The sequence below is a fragment of the Miniopterus schreibersii genome (assembly GCF_964146895.1).
Source record: "Miniopterus schreibersii genome assembly, chromosome: 7".
In the NCBI taxonomy this organism is placed as follows: domain Eukaryota; kingdom Metazoa; phylum Chordata; class Mammalia; order Chiroptera; family Miniopteridae; genus Miniopterus; species Miniopterus schreibersii.
Window position 1 is genome coordinate 51,493,148 of NC_138108.1, and position 15,111 is coordinate 51,508,258.

Here is a 15,111-nt window from a genome sequence, read left to right on the forward strand (position 1 = left end):
TCCCGAAAGAAGAGTATGAACCAACTATACAGCTGTCCAGTCAATAAAAACAACTTGCTCATCAAGACCCCCCCTCAATACCCTCACCTCACTGAGCTCACGAATGCAAAGCTGTTGTATCATAAACTCTGCTTAATTCCAACCAATTCCTCATCTTACAAGATCTGTTAAAAAAGTACTCAGTCCAGGTCCTAAAATCCTGAAAATATCCTGTCCTATAAGATGGTGTTTATCAACAGGTTTTTCAGGTGGTCTCTGAGGAGGTGACAGCTGACATTAGCATGTAGTTAATGACACAGCTCTGATAATATTGTGACTTTATCATTTAGACTACCAGGTCTTAGAGCCGTCTTATGAGTGTAAAACTCATTCACTTGGATCCTTCCTGCTGCACTGTGTTCCTAAACTAAAACCAGATATTTCAAAACTGGAGGCCCAGGAGCTCTGCTTCCCTGTGATAGACCATGGTCATTACAATGACTGGCTCAGGGAACTCCCACCGCCCACCCCCCACAGCCTGTTGGGTCCTGCCTTCTGCCCAAGTAGCCATGAAGTATGTCATGACACCCTTCCAGCCTGGCCATACAGACTGGACCTAAAATAGAGTTCTGACAAATGAAAACACTACGTTTAAGAGTGTTCATAGCTACATTATTTAAAATAGCCAAGTACACGCACACAAACACCATGGAATATCATTCAGCCATAAAAACAAAGGAAATCCTATTATTTGCGACAACATGGATGGAACTTGAGGACATTAGGTGAAATAGGTTAAACAGAAAAAGACAAATACTGTATGATATCACTTACACATGGAATTAAAAACCAAACCAAATCAAAACCACCCAGACTCACAGAAAAGAGATCAGATTTGTGGGGCCTAGAGGCAGGCAGTGGGGGTGAAGGAATTGGACGAAGGTGGTCAAAAGGTATAAACTTCTAGTTATAAGATAAATAAGTTCTGGGAATGTAATGTGCAACAAGAAGACTATAGTTAACACCGCTCTATGTTATGTTTGAAAGTTGTTGAGAGTGGATCCTAAGAGTTCTCATTATAAGGAGAAATACATTTTCCCTTTTTCTTGTATCTATATGAGATGATGGGTGTTAACTAAACTTATTGTCAATTATATCTCAATAAAGCTGGAAAGAAATAGGGTTCTGACAAAGTCAACTTTATATGTCACCAGTAGGGAAAGCAGAGGCTCCTGAGGTGGCTGGATATGAGCATCGGCCTATGCATCAAAGGGTCTCGGGTTTGAAGGGTCTCGGGTTCAATTCCCGGTCAAGGGCATGAGTCTGGGTCGCAGGCTCGATCCCCAGCGCCGGTCAGGGTGAGCGCGGGAGGCAACCAATGGATGTGTCTCTCTCATGTCGATGTTTCTCTCTGTTTCTCTCCCTCCCTCCCTCCCTCCTTTCCACTCTCTCTGAAAAGCAATGGAAAAAAATATCCTTGGGTGAGTATTAACAAAAATAAATAAAAAGAGAGAGATATCAAACCAATATGGATACAACAGAATGCTAACTAACTCTCCAAACCTTATTTCCCCGGGAGTGAGCTAAGAGAAGTAAAGACAGAGGCAGCAGACGTCTTTCAGAGAGAATCTGAGTCGTAAGAGTGCAGAATCGCTAGGAAATCACAGATGCGCCATTCTGATGGGCCCACAAAAGGCTGGTGTTTTGGACATCTGCAAGGCGTGTTCCAGTTCTCCACAAGTCCTGTGGTGTTGCTGATGAGAGGATTTGTTGTAACAATGATGAAATAAGTAACATTCCTTTATTTTTTGCTAATGTACAATTTAACACAATATCCATGGATCTTAAATGGATTTTGAAAATCGTATTTACCCATGTAACCACCACCTAAAACTTGATAGAACATTTTCATGACCCCAGAAAATCCTCTGGTGCTCCTTTCTAGTCAGTCCTTCTTGCACCCAAAGCGCTATAGCTTAATGTGTCTGTTCTGGTGCTTCATAGAAAATGTGCTTTTGGGGGTCTAGCTTCTTTTGATCAACGTAATAGTTTAGAGAGTCATCCATGTTGCTGCAAGTATCAAGTTGGTTTCTTTTCATGGCTAAGTAGTATTCCACTGGCAAGGTGTGCTGGAATTAAATTTTTCTCCTGTTGATGGGCATTTGAATTGTTTCCACTTTGGGGCTACTAAGAATACCGCTGCTACAAGCATTCATGTTCAAGTCTTTTGGGGGATATATGTGAGAATTTTCTTGGATAAATACCAAGGGGTGTAATTTCTAGGTCATCAGGTTGAATATGCTTTAATGTATGAGAAACTGCAGGCTTTTGCCCGAAGTGACTACCCTTTTACACTCCTATCAGCCATGCACAAGAGTTCTAGCTGTTCCACACCGCGGCCAACATCCAGTGCTCAGTCTTTTTTATTTCAGCCATTCTGTTGGGTGTGAAATGGTATCTCATTATAGCTTTAATATGCATTTCTCTGAGATTAATGGCGTTGAGCATCTTTTTTTGGGCACTAATATCCATTTGTATATTTTTTTGTAAAGTATCTTTTCAAGTTTTTGCCCATTTAAAAAAAATTGAGTGGTTCATCTATTTATTATTGGTATGTAAGAGTTCTTTCTGTTTTCTAGATATGGATACTTTTCCAGCTAAATATGCTGTACATGTTTTTTTCTAGTCTGTGGCCTGCTGATTCATTTTCTTAATGGTGAATTTTAAGAAGAAGAAAAAAACCCACATTGTTTTGAGTACCAGACACTTTTTTAAGGGCTTTAGAAGCATTATTTCATTTAATCTCAAAATTTTTAGAAGTTAGATATTAATCTTCCCATTTTACAGATGAGAAAATGAAGGCCGAGAGAAGTTAAATAATTTACACACCAACTTAGGGATGGGAGAGCCAACGCTGAATCAGCCTGACTCCAGAGCCCGAGGTTTTAGCTGTATACCAGACTTTGGGTTTTTACATTTCTGTGTTAATCATAAACCCCCATCATTGAAGGCCGGACACGTGACCCTTTTTTCCTGACAGCCCCAAAGAGCCCCACGCAGGCAGCAGTGAACTCCGCCCCTGGGCACTGTAGACCTGCGGCCGTAAACATGCCATCTGAGCTTTAACCGCTTTGATGGAGGACAGCTGCGGGGCACGAGTTCTCACCACGACTCGCAGGGTGCCTGACGCCATCCTCCGCTGCTCTGAAGGCAAGAAGTCCACTGTGCGCGTATAGAATTATTGACGCCATAAAATGCTTTGAAGTGAGGTTACGGAGATCAGTGAAGAGAGGTTTCCTTCTGGGGAGCTGTTCAGATTTCAGACTTGCTTTACTCGTTTCTTAATTCTCCCCCATTAATTATGTATAATAAGCACATCACCTTCTTGGATAGGGCCCTCTGAACAGCGCTGACCAGTCTCTACTACTGTGGCTGCTACTGCCGGGTAGTTGTATCACCACCGCGAAATATTTATACTTTTTATTCTCTTAAGAATCTCTTGTATCCAGCAAAACATCATCATCTGAGCTTGCATAACACACTTCTTTGCCACAGTTCGATCATTTCTAAAGGCTTGATTGTAGCCATATTTGGATGTGCATAGTGACGACCAGGAGTACCAGGCGTGATGGAGTGTCACAGCGGATGGAAGAGAGGGCAAAGGCCATGAAACCTCAGGGGACAAGGGGCTGGGCAAACCTGGCTGCTCAGGGCAGAACAGAACTCTGTAACGAAGGGAGCCACAGGGCTTTTCTGAAATGATAGGTAAAGAGAGAAATGGTGGGTAGGAGGCCCTGCCCAGCGGGAGGTCTGCAAAAGAAGGGGCCCCTTCACCCGAGGAAGCTGTTTAATGTGCAGCTGACAAAGGGTGAGGGAGGTCCTGGAAATGTTTACGGGAGTGCTCCCTCCAGGATTTCCCCTCCCACCGCCAGCCCCCTGAGCTCTAGGCTCTGGGCTCCTAATGAGCAAGGTAGAGACTGGATAGTGTTTGCCTCACTTGAAGTGATTCAGTGTTTATTTTGGCTTGACTGTGGTCTCAAAGTAATCACTTCACAAAGACTCACGAAGCCTTGCACTATTTCCTCAAATTCACGTTCCTTTTCACCCACTCTTAAATACCAAGATTGCGAACCATTAAAGTCTACTCTTTCTAGCCATCTGGTCTTCTGCTGGCATTAAAATTCAATAAAACACCCCTTTTTTTCTGGTATGGGGTGAACATCAAAGCAATTTTATGTGTAATTGATCACGTTCTAGTTCAAGAGAGACTAATTGAATGGTACAGCATAGTTACTGGCTGTGTGACTTTGGGTAAATTATTTAATCTTTCTTAGATTTCCTGGGGGTGATAATAATACCTACCTTGTATATTCCCTATGGACATTAAATGAAATGATAAATGTATAAAAACCTACCCAGCACATAACTGCACTCACTGAATGTTAGCGTCCCTTCCTTTTCTTTGTAGGCTTCACTTACTTCATCTGTGAAATGGGACTTGCTTTATCCTGGCCTCATAAGGACCAAAGGGAAAAACCGTGCAGGTACTTTGTGACCTGTGAAGTGCTACCTGTGGTAGTTGTTACTGTGAAACAGGTCTTTACATCTTCATCATATTTGAGAAAGTCACTCCTGTGAGTTCCAGATATTGCTTAACGTCAAAAAGGACACAGATGAGAAGTTATCGATGGGTCCCTAAGCCTCCTCTTGGAAGGAACTGGGATATAAAGCAGTGGGGTTAAGAGCTTCAAGAATTAGAAAGGACAAGAAAAGAGTTTTAATGGGAGGGGGGAAAAAATCCTTCCTAAACACTCTTCCAGACAAAAGTACTATCTTCAAATTTCAGCTTCAAAAGGTATTAGATTATAAAAATGAATTGTATGTACTTTACAAAGTTGTAGAAACTCAGAGACCCAGAGGTTCTCCACCATTAAGAATTCGGCTCTAAATTGTTTGTTTTGAAATTATTTTCTTAATTCCTGACCACAATTAGATGTTAAAATGGAAGTTTCAAATAGGTACCAAGATTCCATAGAAGTCACAATGCAAAAGGAGGTTCCAGTCACCATATACTTAAAGAAAAAGCAGTTCCCTGAATCTTCACCCCTGGCCCCAAGGGAGGGGAGTCCTGGTTGGGACAGGGGTGCTGCCAGAGAACCAGGGATTGAGGGATTGAGGGGGTGTTGCCTTGAGAATAGAATGTATTCTGTACTTTTGGAGAGTTGTACCAGATATTACCAAAAGGGAAACTCTGGGAAAAAACCACAGAAGTCTCCCAAAAGGAAAACTCAGTTGTCATCAAGCCATCAGCAAGAGACTTGGAAATGTCTCTGACCCTTTCTCCCGGGGCCTGCCCCACTCAGCGAGCAAGCTGGGGCCCTGAGTGGAATGGCGGAGAGTTGACCGCAGTGCCCTCCTGTATTGCAGAATTCCCCAGCAGCTCGAAATCCACCAGAGTTCTGGTTTTTGCATTGAATCAGGCATCCCAATTACTGATAGTCTCTACTGTGTGTGTGACCTAAAAGGACCATAAAACAATTACTCCCTGAAGGCCTGAGAGTGGACAGAGAAGTCAGGGCCTGCCCTAGCTGTCCCTCCCTTGGGATCATTAGGAAATGTGTGGGAGGGTTTCGATTGTCACAGTGATTAGTGGGGAGGGTGATACTAGCATTTAGAGAGCAAGGGCCTGGGATGCAAAATGTCCTAAAAATTGTCCTGTTTGAGATTCTAACAGTGCCCCCTTTGGGATGTGGCAAGGACAGGATCACTCCTTCTCTCAACAAAGTTTTACAGGACAGTAGAAGGCAAACATAAAAGTATATTTTGATTATATCATAACCCATGCTCATTCACCATATTGTTTCATGTGGGTTAAAATGATTTTGTGGGTTCTTCGCAGTGGCTGATAGCTCCTCTCCATGGCTGTTCAACTATGTCCTGGCTGCTGGGAAGAATTAAAATAGGAGCAGGCCATGGAGGGAGTTAGGGATCAAGCAGAAGGTGCCCTGACAGGGGTGTTGCAGACCCACTGTGGTGACGGGAGACCAAGATTAGCCCCGGGTTTGAGGAAACATGGCCAGTCCTGTGTGGGAGGCTGACCACGTCCTCAAACCTGAAACCTGTGACTATACCACTTTACAATGCAAAAGGCACTTTGCCGATGTGATTCATTTAACATCTTGAGATGCAAAAATTAACCAGGATTATTGGGCCAATGCATTCACGAGGTTCCTTATAAAAGGGAGGCAACCGGGTCCAAGTCAGAAAGAGGAGATGGGATGACAGAAGTGGAAAAGTTGGAGTGAGGTGTGTGTTTTCAGGATGGGGGGTTCAGGTGACCTCTAGAAGCTAAAAGAGGCAAGAAAACGGATTCCCCTCTAGAGCCTCTGGAGAAAAGCACAGGCCTGCAGACACCTTGATTTCGGTCACGAGACCCATTTCAGATGACCGATCTCCAGGAGTGTGAGATAGCTGATCTGAGTGTGTGTGTTTTTTAAAGCCACTACATTTTGTGGTAACTTGATACAAAAGCAATAGAAAAATAATGTACCTGGTTGAAAGTATAATACAAACCTGTCTAGTCAGGAGACCCTAGTGGTTCTCAGAGTTTTTCCTGAAGAGCCTCTGTGCCACCACACACCCTTCCCGCCAGTTTTGGAGACTGGGAGGTAGGGAAAGCAGGCCTGGCAGTCTCTCCTACCAGACCTGGGCGTCGCAGTCAGCACACTGCTGTGTGATATAGATGTACGCACATCACAAGAGTCCAAAGAGAATATAAAGGATTTCTGTATCGCCTGTGGCTTCCCTCCCTAAATCTCCCCCATCTCTACAGGGATAACTGAGCACTTACTCTCTTGCATCAAGGATGTCAAACTGCTTGCTTCCATTTGCACAAGGACTTCCCTCACCCTACAAATTCCTAGACTAGACCCTGTGCAGCCTCAGATCTTGCAGAAGTCTCCAATAGCAAAGTAAAATAAAAATTAGAGAACATAAGTGGACCTTGTTGGGAAAACAAAAAGAACCTCCTTCACTGGACAGACCTGAGCATTTAAAGTGGCAGCAGTGACTTCACCATGTCCCACAGCGTCTCACTAGTGTGCAGAAATGCATCCCACCACAACCAGCGTCACTTCTCCCTCTTTCTTCAGGCTGCAGATAAATACTTAGCTGCAAACTTTAATTAAGCCAGACTTTTGGTTTATTTGACCAGAAAGCTTAATATCAGATACTTAAATCATTAAAGAGAAAAGACAGGCCAATGTGTTGTAAAAACAAAAGATTAACTAGGAGTCAACTCGGATTCCCTTATAGCCTGTTTTCTACTATCTCAGTAGGAAAAATGTGAATTCACTCAGAATTGCGTACTATGGCACCAAGTCTGGATTTACTGAGAAGGTCTGCTTTCTCTCAGGAATACTTAGTCTGGCACAGGGAAAATGAAAACAAGTTAAAAAAAATCATTCCTGGGAAGGAATTTTCTCTGGAGACTTAAAGAAAAGAGGCATTTATGTTGAATGAAAAGTTTTCTCTGTGACCTCATTTTGGATGTCAAATAAAAATGCACAGAACAGGTTACCCTGGTAGCTTAGGCCCATCTTCAACTGCTTAAAAACAAAATTTAAAAAAGGATAATATGTTTCCTTTCATCATCTGAAAAACTGGGAAGAAGTTTCTAGGTGTGTTTCACAGGAAACAAAGTAAGGAGCACAGTACAGAGTTAATATCGTGCACTGACCCTAATTTTAGCTAAAATCTGACAAACATGAGAAAATAATCAATGCTATTAATCAGTGCGTCATCGGGTTAGTATTCCGTGTAAACATATGACTCAATATAACATGCCTATGGGGCTCATTAGATGAAGGTCCAGCTGTGGAAATGTGTGGCTAACCGGTTACATTTGGTAACCTGAGGTCTACTGTGCTCTGGACAGAACCTTCTGAAGCCCTGGGAGGGGGGGTGTTTCATTGCTCTCCACGGTGCCCCGTTGGCTTGCAGGCCAGGCTTCTTAGCTCACCTTCTCCATCTGCTCTGAGGCCTGTGGGAAATTCTAGTACCATCCAGGCCTCTTGGGAGTCAGTGAGGCTTATCAAAGGAGAGGGAGCTGGGCCCTCTTTCTGTCTGGATTTGCCCTACTGAGGTTGCTACTCGAATGCTGGCAAGGGGCTTGGAAGATGCGGCCTCCTCCCAGGCATTCAGGAGGAAAGCAGGTCATAAGTGCCCCAACCGGTACCTCCTTACCTCACCCACCAAGTGGCCAAGCTCTCTTTCCTACATCTTGCAGAATTCCTTCTCCTATGGGCCTGAGAGAGCCAGGTGCCTGCTCTAAATATCTAAGAGGAAGTTTTTAGAATACAAAAAACCCCTTTCTCTCTCAAGAACCTGGCTTTTGGCACTGAAAGCTTGAATTTCAAAACTATTATTTTAAAAAGGTATGTTTTGAGCAATACAGCTGAGTAATGAATGTATTTGATTGTTGCTCTGAAATGTATCTTACCTCTCTTTGAAACAAGTATAAGTGAGTTGAAAGGTGTTGGGCTAAAGAGATTAGCTAAAGAACATGTACGTATAACCGGTGGACACGGACGATAGTGTGATGAAGGCCAACGGAGGGGGAGGCAGGGGGTGAGTGGAGGTGAGCAAAGGGGGGGAAAGGAGGGACACCTGCAATTATGTCAACAATAGAAAACATTAAAATTTTTTAATTAAAAAAAAAAGGTGTTGGGCTGTAAAAATAGGAGAATAAAAAAATACCTAGGGTAATACTAGAAAAAACCCCCCCCGTATTACTCCCCCCCCCACTAGCTAAGCTATGGGCTGTTAGGTTTTGTTTTGGCCTGGACAGCATTTGAAACACTTAATTATTGCCAGTATTTTCAATGGGATGATTTCATCTAAAAAGCTGCACTTTTGCCTTCTCTGGGAGTCATGGTGACACTGGGCTGTGGTAGTCACCAGGAGCCACGCTAGATAACCCTGCCTGCCCCAATTTGCTGAAGCCCCCCTGGCCTGCATCTCACAACTGCCTCATGGCCCAGCTTCTGAGGGCATTTGTAACCTCTATCCTTGATAGCATTTTTCAGATAACCTCAATGTCCTTCCTCGTCATACCTCTTATAAGTTATTCTAGATTTTTGTACCTTCTTGAAATTCCCCAACACCCATTCCCCACACTCTCACCAGGTGACCTATTTTACTGAGAAAGCTGAGGCCAAAATTACTTGTCCAACCTATAAAGTTTTCTACCTCTGTACAGATCTTGCCTCCACCCTGAGAGGATGAACAAGTTTGGTTAAAGCAACCTCTTCAATTATGCAGTTTTAAAACAATGCTTTTTGTAATTGTAGAAATGATATACACTCATAACCATTTAACCAAAGTTAAAAATAAAAGTAATTCTTTCCACAAACCCACAGTGATACCACTCCCCAAAAGTAAATGCTGTTAAATTACCTTTAACTAATTGGCAGATATCCTTCTGGTTTGCACACATGCACACACACTCATACACAGAGACAAGCACATACATACCTAAACATATATGAATACCCATAATTTTATTGTATTTTTCCCAAACTGTGGTTGTATATTGTTGTACAGTTTGTTTCTTCTGTTTCACAGTGATTGTGAATAGTCATTAGAAGTAGATCTACATCTATATATATTGTTCCATTGTTTGAGAATGTCATACCTATCAAACCTTTTCAAAAATTACAAAAGTAGAGTATGCTTACTAAAAATAACCCAAATTATATAGACGTATACTCCCCCACTCCCATTCTCCAAGATAACTATTATTAACAGTTTACTGTGAATCTTTATGAACGTTTAAGAAAGTCAGACACACTGAAGTAAAATTCACATACAAATGCATATAGTGGGGAACCAATACTACAACTGAGATATATAACATTTCTATTGCCATGAAACCCTTCCTTTGTGCTCTTTTAAAGTGACCTTTTCCCTGACCCCCAGCCCTGGCAACCTGTTTTCTGTTCCTATACTTTTGCTTTTTCCAGGGCGTCTAATAAATGGAATCACACAGTATGCAGCCTAGCTTCTTTCACTTAGTATAATGCCTCTGAGAGTCATCCACAGTGATGTGTGTATTATTGAATTCTTATTTTGTCTAGTTTGTAGAAATAGCTTTTGTTTCCAAGAATGGGATCATGCTATACCTGGAATTTAGCTATATATTTTGTTGTTTACTTAAACATTATAAACCTACTTTATATAATTTATTATATATAGATCTGATTCTTTCTTTTTCTTTTTAACTGATTTCAGAGAGAGGAAGGGAGAGGGAGAGAGAGATAGAAACATCAAGGATGAGAGAGAATCATTGATCTGCTGCCTCCTGCACCTCCCCCATTAGGGACTGAGCCTGAAACCTGGGCATACACCCTGACTGGGAATCAAACAGTGACCTCCAGGTTCATGGGTCGACGCTCAACCACTGAGCCACACAGGCCCGTTAATTCTTTTTAATAGCGTCCCACTATTCCATTATATACTTGCTACATAAGGTAATTAACTGTTCTTCTCTTAATGGACATTCAGGTCATGTCCAATTTCACCATTCCAGGCAAGTATAAAAGTATGACTCAGTAAAATAGACATTTATAATTTCTAGTGTATGTGTAGAGGTATTTCTATAAGAAAAATTCTTATAAGTGGAATTGCTGAGTCAAAAGTCAGGTACATTAAAAATGTTGATAGATACTTCCAAATTGCTCTCTAAAACTTTGTATATATTTAAATTCTACCAACCATGTTTGAGAGTGTCTTTTTCTTCATAATCTTACCAACAGATATCAATCTTTCTAATTTTTGTTGCACTTGTAGGTAAAATAACGATATCTCATTGCATATCTCTTATCCCTAATGATACTGATCATTAAAAGTGTTTTCATTATCAGTTATTTGATTTTTGTTTCCTATGAAATGTCCGATTTTAAAGATTTTGTCCATTTTTCTGCTGGGTTGCTGTTTAAAAATAAATTTGAAGTGATTCTTTATATATTAGGTAGACTTGAATGGCTGTTGTTTGTTTCAGTCTTTACTTGTTTATGGACTGTTCAGAAGCTGTATGTGTTGTTATCAGTTCTGTAACACCTTCTTTTTTGATGTCTGGAAACATATTATGTATAGAATAATCTTTCCACTCCAAGATTTAAAAGCTTTTTCAACTCCAGAGATTAACTAATCCTTTGCTGATAGACATGTAAGTTGTTTCAAATTTCCCCTATTGTAAGCAACACTGCCTTGAACACTCTCGTATGTATCTATTTGCATTTGAAGAATCGTGTACATTTTTTTCTCTCTTATGTGAGCATTTTTAAAGATTTTTTTTGGTAAGATTTCCCCCCCAATTTTTTAATTAAATGAAATTTAAAATTTCCCATCACCCCTTTCCCCCTAAGCCCTCTACCACCTCCACCATCCCCCACCCCCACAATGGCCATGCTCTTGTCCATGCCCCTGAGTTCCCCCTCCCTCCCTCCCTCCCTCCCTCCCTCCCTCCCTCCCTCTCTCTCTCTCTTTTCCCTTCTCTTTTTTGCTCAGTTCCTCCACTCCCAGCTGTCTGCCTGCGCTCTATCTATGAGCCTGTCTCTATTTTGCTTGGTAGCTCAGTTTGTTCATTTAATTCCACATATGAGTGAGGTAAGATTTTTTTTTTTTATAAGATAAATTCCTAGAAGCTGGACCAAAGGATAGGACTATTTCAAATTTTGTTTATCTTTGCTCCTGGAATTCACATCCGCCGGCCTATCTGGGAACCTTCTTCTATGAGGTATTCCCTCTCCTGCATAAATCTTTAGCCGCTCCCCTCTGTGGGCTCTTTCTCAACAGCCTACAAGTGCACCAGAGACTCACACCTTCTTAGAAACAAAGCAGAATTGAACAAAATAACTTCCCTTGTGCTGCATTTTTTCCAAGTTGCCATTACATCTCTTTTCTTCTCTACTTAACCAGCTTGTTGAAAGGGGGGTCCACCCGTCCTCTGCCCAGTACTGCTATCCACTGCCATGTGTTTTCTACCCCTCTACTACACTGATGCTGCCGTGGAAATGGTGCCCAGGACCTCCAGATGGTTTACCCGACTTCGTCTGTTGACCACTCCTTCCTCCCTGTGACTGTCTACGCTCCAGCCTGTGACACCAGCTCTTTCCTGGTTCTCCCCTTCATCTCCTTTGGGCTCCTTCTTCCACCGCTTACTCCCTTAACTGTGGTGTTCCCGGTGTTCTGCTCTTGATCTAATGCTCTTCTCACCATACACGTGCACCCCCTTGATTGTATTTACTCTAACGTCATGCAAACAACAACATAGTAGGCTGAATAATGGCCCCCAAATATATTCGGGTTCTAATCTTTGGGACCTGTGAGTGCTACCTTATTTGACAAAAGGGACTTTGCAGATGTGCTTAAATTAAGGCTCTTGAGATGGGGAGATTATTCTGGATCATCTGTGTGAATCCAATGTAATCACAAGTGTTCAAAAGGAGGCAAGATTCTACAATGCTGGCTTTGAAGATGAAGGGTGAGCCATGAACCAAGGAATATAGGGGACCTCTAGAAGCAGGAAAAGGTAAGGAAAGGCTCTCCCCTAGAGCCTCTAGAGGAAAGCAGTCCTGCTGCCACCTTGATTTTTAGCTCAGTGAGATGGATTTCAGAGGTCTGAGATCCAGAACCGTAAGAGAATAAATTTGTGTGTGTTCTTAAGGCACTTTTGGGGAGTCATTTGTTACAGCAGCCTCGGGAAACTAACACAATGCCAAGTCTATATCTCTAATACCAGAACTCTCCTCTGATCATCAGAGTCACAGCTGCATCTGCCTGCTAGCCTCAAATTCAACATGACCCAACCAGAACTCATCATTGCCTCCCTCCTTCTCTGTTTCCCTGTATCATTTAGTGGAACCACCATCCCTGAGTCACACAAGTTAGAACTCCAAGGTCTTCCTGATCTTCTCCCTCCCACAGCCAATGATTATCAAACCTTGCACTGTTTGCTGCCCAAACTTTTAAAATTTGCTTCCTTCTTCCATCCCTATGGCTCTCTGCCTATGGACTGATCTCTTTCTCAAATTCATCTGCCACATCAAAGCCAAGACGAGCCTTCTTAAAGGCAAACCTGTCCAAGCGCCTTCCTTCAACAACTGCCTAGGGTCAAGTCCCAGCTCCTCGGCAGGCCATGCACAGATCACCCTTCCAGCTACAACTTCTGTTGTTTACCGTTTAGTGTCTTGAACTCTAACGACACTGAGCCGTTTGCCATTTCCCCACCTATGTCTTCGGGAAACTTCATGGCCTTCACCTCTGCTGCCCCCATCCTTCTATCTCTGATTAGCTTTTACTCATCTTTACAATTTAGATCGTTTGCTCTCACGGGGCAGGGGTAGGTGTCCTTTCGAGCTCCTGTAGTGTGTATAGTGCCCGTGCATAGAGCATAACAATTTTCACATGAAAGAGACATTACGGTCATGCACTGCATAGTGACATTCCAGCCCATCACGGGCCTCATGGGTGATGGTGGTCCTGTAGGTTGTAATGGAGCTGAGAATTCCTACTGCCGAGCTACACTGTAGCCGGCATAACCTTGCAAGGTACACAGCTCCTTTGTTTGTGGTGACACTGGGGTCACCAAGCCTGCGCTGCCCATTGTAGAAAAGCACAGCAAATACAAGTATGTACAATACATAATACTTGATAATGGTAATAAGCAACTATGTTACTGGCTTATGTATTTACTACATTATACATTTTATCATTATTTTTGAGTGTATTTTTTCTACTTAAAAAAAGTTTGCTGTCAAACAGTATCCCCTGTTACGCTGGCAGCAGCCTCCTACATCCCCTCTTTACCGTGTCTCTTGATTGCATGGTTTTCTCTTGCGCTTGACTTAATCTCATGTTGTGTTATATATTTAGTGTAGTCTAAGTGTACAGTGTTTGTAAAATCTATAGTAGTGTACAATAGTGCCCCAGGCCAGCGATTTTCAAGCTTTTTCATCTCATAGCACACATAAACTAATTACTAAAATTCTGCGGCACACCAAAAAATATATTTTTTGCCCATCTGAAAAAAATGGGTATAATTTTGATTCAATCACGCTGGACGGCTACTGCTGTGTTGGCTGTTGTCATTTTTTAAATTTGACAACCTAAGAGAAAAGAGGTCAGTGTCCCTGACTAAAATAGTAAGATTGTGCATGTTTTAAACATTTTTGTTCAAAATCACCGCCCTAGTCCTTCACATTTACTCACCACTCACTCACTGACTCACCAAGAGTAATTTCTAGTCCTACAGGCTCCATTCATGGTAAGTGCTCTGCACAGCTGTACCATTTTTATCTTTTATGCCACATTTTTATTGTACACTCAGTACAATAAGTGATTAGATATGTTTAGATACATAAATGATTAGATGTGTTTATATTTTCAATGATTAGATATGTTTAGATACACAAATACTCACCGTTGTGTTACTTTTGCCCACAGTGTTAATACAGTAACATGCTGCACAGGCTTGCAGCCTAGGAGCAACAGGCTAACCATACAACCTAGGTGTGCAGTAGGCCACACATCTAGGTTTGTGTAAGTGCGCTCTATAATGTTCACACAATGACAAAATTGCCTAACGACGCATTTCTCAGAACACGCCCCTGTTGTTGAGAGGCCCATGACTGTACAGTACTTGTGAGCGTCCTGAGGCCAGGACCAATTTCTTATCCAGCTTTTAAAGCTCAGTGGTTTGCACAAGGCCAAGTAAATGTCTGTTGAACTGAACTGAATGGCATTGCAGGCAGAAAAGAACAACGTATTTCATTTGGTCATAATATTTAAAAAATTTAGGAGCTTTCTTTTATACACTTCATCTTCCCTGACGGTTCTGCGCTACAGCCATGTATAGTAAAGAGCAGAAACACAAAGCAAATATAGTCTGAAAACTCCCGGAGTGAGGCACTTAAAAAAGGAACAGTGGAAATGTCAGTAAGCTCTGGTCAGTCATCTTAGTGTTCTTTCAAGAAAATGTTATGTACAATTATTTGAGGTTTTATTGCTCCTTGATGTTCAAAGCTGGTCAGAATATTTAAGAAAGTGTCTAGGCATTTTGAATTTGACTTT